The 6,927-nt window shown below is 41.5% G+C and overlaps 1 non-coding gene across 1 annotated transcript; it reads left to right on the top strand.

Moving 5' to 3' along the window:
• The first annotated feature begins 4,682 nt into the window (after positions 1–4,682).
• LOC132038742 (small nucleolar RNA R71) lies at positions 4,683–4,789 on the top strand. The gene has a single exon (XR_009410225.1). It is a non-coding gene; the product is annotated as a small nucleolar RNA R71 (small nucleolar RNA).
• The last annotated feature ends 2,138 nt before the right edge of the window (positions 4,790–6,927 follow it).

Here is a 6,927-nt window from a genome sequence, read left to right as displayed (position 1 = left end):
CCCGGTTGAAAATCTCTCTTTAAGAGTTTGACATCATGATAATGCTTCATATTTTCTTTATACAAAGCCGCACTCTCATAGGCATGATACTGAAACTTATCCATTTTATTCATTTGAAACAACCGCAACCAATCCATGTTCAATTTTTTTAATGCCCACAAAGCTTTGTGTTTAAGTTCAACCGGTAGATGGCAAGCTGCCAAACACCAACCGATAAGGAGAAGTACCAATGGGCGTCTTGAATGCCGTTCGATAAGCCCAAAGAGCATCATCAAGCTTTAATGACCAATCGATTCTATTTGCATTAACCGTCTTGGCTAAGATACTCTTTATCTCCCGTTTGGAGACTTCGACTTGCCTACTAGTTTGGGAATGGTAAGGAGTTGCCACCCTATGTTTCACTCCATATTTTTCCATGAGATTATGAATTGCTTATTGCAAAAGTGAGTGCCACCATCACTATTGATTGCCCTAGGAGTGTCAAACCTTGTGAATATGTTCTTTTGAGAAAGTTTGTGACACTCTTGCCGTCATTGTTGGGCAATGCTACAGCTTCGACCCACTTGGACACATAGTCAACCGCAACGAGGATGTACCGCATACTACGAGAACTCACAAATGGGCCCATAAAGTCGATGCCCCACACATCAAAGAGTTCAACCTCCATGACAAAATTCATCGGCATTTCGTGCTTTCTCCCAATTGACCCTTGGCATTGACATTGGTCACAAGATTGCACCAACAAATTTTCATCATGATAAAGGGTGGGCCAATAGTAGCCACATTCAAGAACTTTTGCTGTGGTGCGGTTCCCACTATGATGACCCCCCACGGGAGAGTCATGGCAAGCTTTCAAGATTTCCATGGCCTCAGATTCGACCACACATCACGGAATGATGTTGTCGGCACAAGCGCGGAATAAATAGGGCTCATCCCAATAGTATTAATGAATATCTCTCAAAAATTTCTTTTTTTGATAAGCTTTGATGTCGTCGGGGATAAGATCCGTCACTAAAAAGTTAGCGATATCTGCATACCAAGGAGCAACTTCGGCCAAAAGTCTTTCATCGGGAAAAGCATCATTTAATTCAAGATCTCCACTCGATCTCCCGGCTTCCTCAAGCCTAGATAGATGATCCGCAACTTGGTTTTCACAACCTTTTCGATCTTTGACTTCAAAGTCAAACTCTTGCAACAATAAAACCCAACGAATCAACCGCGACTTTGCATCTTTCTTTGTCATCAAATATCTCAATGCCGCATGATCCCTGTGAACAACCACTTTGGATCCCAAAAGATAGGCCCGCAACTTCTCAAAAGCATATACAATGGCTAGAAGTTCTTGCTCGATTACAGTATAATTCATTTGAGCACTATTGAGGGTTTTGTTTGCAAAATAAATTGGGTGCATGATTTTGTTGTGCCTTTGCCCAAGCACCGCACCAATAGCAAATCCGCTCGCGTCACACATGAGCTCAAATGGCAATGACCAATCCGGAGAGACAATAATTGGAGTAGAAGTGAGATTTTCCTTCAATTCATTAAATGCCTTAAGGCACTTTTCATCAAACACAAACTTAGCCTCCTTTTCAAGAAGCTTACACATAGGATTTGCAATTTTTGAGAAATCCTTGATAAAATGCCTATAGAAGCCGGCATGTCCCAAGAAGCTACGAACTCCTTTGACAGAGATAGGTGGAGGAATCTTGGCAATAACGTCAATCTTTGCTTGGTCTACCTCAATACCCTTCTCGAAAATCTTATGGCCAAGGACAATCCTTTCCTTCACCATGAAATGACATTTCTCCCAATTAAGTACAAGGTTGGTTTCTTCACACCGCTTCAATACCTTACCGAGATTGGCAAGGCATTCGTCAAAGGAGTCACCAACAACCGAAAAGTCATCCATAAAGACTTCCAAGAAATCTTCCACCATATCCGAGAAAATAGACATCATACACCGTTGGAATGTGTCCGGGGCATTGCATAAGCCAAAAGGCATTCAGCTAAAAGAAAAGGTGCCATAAGGACAAGTGAAAGTGATTTTCTCTTGGTCCTCTAAGGCAATGTTAATTTGGTTGTACCCGGAATAGCCATCCAAAAAATAATAATAAGATCTTCCGGCTAGCCGATCAAGCATTTGATCAATAAAAGGCACAGGGAAGTGGTCTTTACAAGTTGTGGTGTTGAGCTTTCGATAGTGCATACACACTCGCCATTCGGTGGCTGTCCTTGTAGGAATCAATTCATTCTTGGAATTAGGGACAACAGTGATGCCCACCTTCTTTGGCACACATTGCACCGGACTCACCCATGGACTATTTGGCATTGGATATACAACACCCGCATCCAACCATTTGATTATCTCCTTCTTGACCACTTCTTGCATAGGTGGGTTTAGCCTTCTTTGATGCTCTACACTTGGTGAACTATCTTCCTCAAGCTCGATTCTATGTTCACAAATACCGGAGGGAATCCCCCTAATATCCGCAATAGTCCACCCAATAGATCTTCGATAAGCCCGCAACACTTCAAGCACCCTTTGAGTTTGTTCCTCATTTAACAAAGATGAGAGAATAACCGGTAGAGTATTATCCGGGCCAAGAAAAGCATACTTCAAATGAGATGGAAGTAGCTTGAGCTCAAGTTTTGGTGGCTCAATAATCGAAGGCTTAGCCGGAGGAGTGGTTCTTTTGTCAAGATCAAGAGATAATTTCTTTGGCTCATAAGAATACAAACCCCGCCAATAAGAGAATTTACCGTTTCAACATACCCCTCCATTTCATCCGCCTCAAAATTCACCAAAATAGTCGAAAGTGCTTCATCAAAGTGTTCCTCCTCTAATTTATGCTCCACCGCTTCGTCTACCACATCGAAAGAATCAATGACCGAAATGCTCTCATAAGCACTTGGCAATTTTAACCCCTTGCTAGCTTGGAAGGTTACCTCTTCATCATTTACCCGAAATTTTATTTCATTCTTTTTCGAGTCCATTAAAGCTCTCCCGGTGGCAAGAAATGGCCTTCCCAAGATAATTGGGTTTCTTTGTCAACCGCACAATCAAGGATGACAAAATCCGCCGGTAATAAGAATTCCCCCACTCTAACAAGGACATCATCAATAACCCCTACCGGTCTCTTGATGGTTCTATCGGCCATTGGAGACGCATGCTCGTTGGTCTAGGTGTCTCTAAACCGGATTGTTTATAGATGGATAGTGGCATCAAATTAATACTAGCCCCATTATCACACAAGGCACGAGCAAAATCATGGTGACCGATGGTGCAAGGAATAGTGAAAGCCCCGGGATCTCCCTTCTTCTCAATCTTTGTGGACGAAATAATAGAGCTCACACGGTGGGTGATTCCCACCGTATCATGCTTGATTGGTCTTTTCTTCGTCAACAAGTCCTTCAAGTATTTAGCAAATCCCGCCATTTCTTGAAATGCATCAAGAAATGGGATATTCATTGACAACCCTTTCAATTGGTCATAGAAGCGTTGGCACTTGGCATCCTCCGTTCTTTTCATCAATCTTTGTGGGAATGGGGAGGAGATTTATATGTTTGAGTCAAGGGTCTAATTTCCCTCGTGACCTTGCTCTTTTGAGTGCTACCCTCGGTAGCTTTTTCAACACTTGGCACCTCATCATCCTTCAACAACAATAGGGTGTGCCACCTTCTCCTTCTCAATAATAATAGGCACTTCAATTGGTGCCTCAATTTCTTCTTCAATTTCTTCTTCAATAACCTCATCAACAACCGGCTCGACAATAATAGGTTCAACCACCCTCTCATCCACCGCATTAAGGATCTTCCCACTTCTAGTAGAAATAGCTTTGCATGAGGCAATGTGATCACCTCCACTACCCCTTGGGTTCGGAATTGTGTCGCTAGGAAGTCCTCCTCTTTGTGGAGGATGTTGCTCACGAGAAAGATCTCGCATTTGTGACTCAAGTTTTTGAATCGAAGCGGTGTGAGAGCCTACCACTTTGGTCAAATTTTCCATCTTCTTGTCACTCTTGTTTTGGTTTTCCAAGATCTTCTCAAGCATAGATTCCATTCGAGAGGTCCCTTGATCATTGGAAGGACCCTCTCGCCAATTTTGAGAGTTGGAAGAACGGCCTTTCGGTGGAACATAGGCATTAGAATTCCGATTACCATAATTGTTGTTGTTGTAATCCTTCCTATCCGAACCACCATATTCATTTCGGCCATATTGATTGCTTTGTTGTTGGGGTCTCCATTGCTTTTGATAACCCCCTTGAGAGTTATCGATATAATTAGCATCCTCACGTTGTTGTTGCCCTTCTAGATAGGTCTCCTCCGAGACTTGATACATTCCGGGGGCATGAGATGGCATTTCTTCAACAACATTTACACCCTTGGCTTCTTTCTCCGCAAGCCTCTTTGATAGCAAATCCACGGTGGTTTGCAATTGAGCAAAAGCATGATCTCGCTCATGATTCTCTTTGGCCACCGCGGCAATAGAAGGACTACCATAGGACAAATCTTCACTATCATTGGAGTGCCAAGCTTGGTGATGAGTGGTGAGCCGATTAAGCAAAGTAGTAATATTTGCAAAAGTCCGATCCATGAAACAACCACCCGCGGCCGTATTAACCGCAATTTGATTCATAGTGTCTAACCCCTTGTAAAACTTCTCCATGAGCACATTATCCGTGAAACCATGATTCGGAGATTGGGTTAGATAGTACTTGAACCGATCCCAAGCACTGTGTAGTTGTTCACCCGGTAATTGCTTGAACTCAAAGATTTTGTCTCGGAGTTCTGCCTTTTTGCTCGGCGGAAACCACTTCTTCAAGAAAATATCGGATAATTTGGCCCATGTGTGGATTGAGTTGCTTGGAAGCTTCTCATACCATTCACGAGCTTCTCCGATAAGAGAATATTTGAAAAGCCTCAACCGAAGAGCATCAGAATGAACAACGCCATTTGTTTGTTGAGTACACACATACAAGAAATTCTTGAGATGGCGAAGTGGGCAATTCTCCGAAGAATTTTTGAAGTACCCCTCAAGTTTCAATAAATGGTAGAGATGACTCTCCACTTTGAAGTTTGCATTTCCAACTCGAGGAGGAACTACCACAGCCGCATACTCCGCATCATTCATAAAATCCGCAAATACATTCTCATCCTCTCCCGCTACTGGTATAGGTGCAGGAGGGTTTATATGGAGCCCCTCTTGATTTTGATTTCTTCGATTGTTTCGGTTGGCTCGTAGCCATCTATTGCCTAATAACAAAGAGACAACAAACAGAGTGATGGAATAGAAAAAGGTTTAAAGAAAAGTATTTAACAATTAGTAAATTTCAAAATCGTATTCCCCGGCAACGGCGCCAAAATTTGATACGCTCAAATTACACCTAAATTATGGCGTAAGGCGGTCGGTGTCAAATATAGTAACCCAACTAGGTTGGGGTCGAATCCCACAGGGAATAAAGTGTGAAATAAATACTAATCATATATTTTACTAATCTCTAAAGACTTTAGTTCTATTCCGACTAGTATAGAAAAAAGGTTTTGGTTTGTATTCGCTATTTTGAAGTATTTGGAATTTGTTTGGATTAAAAGAACCAAAGTTGTGTCCCCGCTGTGATTAGATGTTATGCTATGTGTATCAATATGATATATTTCTAATGGGTCGAGGTTTTGTATGCACTTAATCTCTAATGCACTTCCTAATATTTTTCAATAGTTAGAAAGTATTTCTTTTCATGATTTTCCCAAATATAGAAAAGTTGCAAGTAAAACCGATTAAATATGCCAAGTAGAACTCATCTTATCCCTAAGTGAGTTCATTAAACGAGGGTTAGCGCCCCGAGTCCTTGTTATATTATTTCAACTCAAACCCCTAGTTCATCTTTCCAAACAAAACTAGGGTTTGTGCATAAGTAAGTGTTTGCAACCACTAACTAACAATTAATATGAGAAATAATAAAACACATCACAACCCATTATATATATATATATATATATATATAATGTTAGACACCCATTACATAACACCCATCATTTGGGTCCACAACTTTGATTAAAGAAACTACTCACACATATTGTTTACAAAAGTAGAAAGCAATAATAGAGACATAAAGCTTACAAAGTGTAATAAAGATGGTGGAAATAGAATCTTTTTGTCTTCACTAAGCTCCAAAAGTGGTGTATTCAATGCTCACCCACCAATGGAACTAATATTAAATGTTGAGAAAAATCGACTAACAAAAACCTAAAATGTTCTTTAAATAGGCTCCAAAAAATGCACAACAACAATTGACAAATTGTAAGCCCTCGGTAGCAAGATCGACGGACCGTCGATCGGTTCGACGATCCGTCGATGCCTCCGTCCTTGTTTCTTTAGTTATGATGGTCCATTCGACGGTGTCCGTTGACCGCCTCGACACTCCGTCGAGTCTTCCGTCTTTCTCTCTTCTCGTTGACAATAAACGATGATGTTCGATGATACAAATGACGAAACGTCGATCGGACGGTCCGACCCGTTCGTCGATGCCTCCGTCCTTTGTCCTCTTCAAAACTTAAGGCCATCACCGGAAAATTGAATTTATCGACGCTTCAAAGGACAGTCCGTCGATCAATCGACGGACCGTCGAATCTTCATTTCTGGGCATTTTTCCTTTTTCCTTTGTTTTTGCTTTTGGGCCATCGTATTCCTAAAACACAACAAAAACACATTAAAAAAATGAATGGCCTTAGACTTACTTGAAAACAACCAAAATTCATAGTAAATACTACGACCCCTTCGAATGAGGGAGATCCCTTCTTTGGTGACTGGGGGTTCCTCGCTTCCTCGCGCAGAATTTTTGAGACCTTTTCTCAAAAATTTTGCCCCAGTTTAAATCTTGATCGACGAACTCTCGTGCTGAATCTTCCGTGTTGCGGGACTCAAAATTT

Source organism: Lycium ferocissimum, chromosome 11 (genome assembly GCF_029784015.1).
Source record: "Lycium ferocissimum isolate CSIRO_LF1 chromosome 11, AGI_CSIRO_Lferr_CH_V1, whole genome shotgun sequence".
NCBI classification, from domain to species: Eukaryota; Viridiplantae; Streptophyta; class Magnoliopsida; order Solanales; family Solanaceae; genus Lycium; species Lycium ferocissimum.
The sequence above is the reverse complement of the archived record's forward strand: the minus strand, read 5'-3'. Positions and strand labels throughout refer to the sequence as shown.